Raw genomic sequence first — 1,468 nt, forward strand, 5'->3', positions numbered from 1 at the left:
GCAACTGTCCATTGTCTGTGTTCAGGTTAAGAAGTACTCAGCTGTCAAGTACTGAGCAACAACCTACCCCCCCTCTCCACTCTCCCCCCTCCCTCGGGAGAACTGCCTTCCTAGGCTTCAGTCATGAAGGAAACAAATTCCAAACACAAGTGAATTTAGTGTAGTACATGGGAAACTGCACTGTAATGCTGTGAGACAAATTAGTAAATCGTGGTAACCTCATAGAGGGAGCATTTGAGACCTAAATGTGAGTGTAGTCATCCATAAGAAGGCCCAGGAAAAACTATCCTAGGGACAAACTGTTAATCCCAAAGATTCCAGGAGAAAGACCACCAACCCAAATCGTCATGGCCAAATTAATTAAAGGAAGCAATTAATTATAGCAAACTCTTTTATTTGTGTACACAAACTGCTCTCCCTAAGGCAGGGTTCAAGAGGTCAGACTTGGACATGGGGAAGATAAAGATTTTATAGCTTAGGGTAGGGAGTTTCCAAATGGGAGGTTGGGCAGGCAAATAGTTGGAGTTATAAAAGCACCTCTTGTGAAACAAAAACATGGTTGGAAAGGTGGTCCTAATAAGATAGTCATAACAAGACAATCATAACAGCAGATAGTCATAATAACCTTTTGAAACAAAAGCATGGTTGCTGTTTCCTAGCACAGGCAGTACAGAACCATTTGCCCAATCCTTGAAAAACAGAGATTAAATCATAAACAGGAATTAGCCTAGTTTGTCTTTACTATAAGATAGCTTTGAAGCCTAAGATAAAGGTAGGCTGGTTCATCATTCCCCTCTTATGATCCTGTCAAATCATTGACAGGGTCTTAGCATTTTTTATCTGGGGGAAATAAAATTTGTAATGCACCGAAAGATTAATAGCCTATTTATAAATTATACCTGTTTGGTTAGCATAGAACAAATTTTATAAGGCCATATAATCTTGTTATGCCAATAGGTACTACAGGCAGCCATTTTGTCTCCTCTTGTTGGAATCTTAGATGGTCTTTTAATATTAAAAAAAAAAAACCTCAGAGACAGATATATGGTGAAAGCTGAAATATCAGAGAAGAACAGCCAGTCACTAGTTTTTACCTCTATGAGATCCTCAGCCTAAAGAGAGTGAGTTCCTGTTTCCTCATGCCTTTTATACCTTTCTCTGCCCAGACATCACTTCCTGTGATTAAAGGCATGTGTGCTTCCTAGTACTGAGATTAAAGGTGTGTGCCACCACTGCCTGACCTCTATGTCTAATCTAGTGGCTGGCTCTGTCCTCTGATCCTCAAGCAAATTTATTAGGGTACACAATATATCACCACATTTCCCCTTTTTTGTCCAAAATAATAAAAGAAGGTTATAACAAATATAAGAAAAACTATATACAATAAGTATATACAACATATATAGTCAAGAATTACATTAACAATGTCCAGTCCATTAACATTTGACAAATTCAAACAAAAAAACTC

Source organism: Peromyscus leucopus, chromosome 3 (assembly GCF_004664715.2).
Source record: "Peromyscus leucopus breed LL Stock chromosome 3, UCI_PerLeu_2.1, whole genome shotgun sequence".
Taxonomy (NCBI): domain Eukaryota; kingdom Metazoa; phylum Chordata; class Mammalia; order Rodentia; family Cricetidae; genus Peromyscus; species Peromyscus leucopus.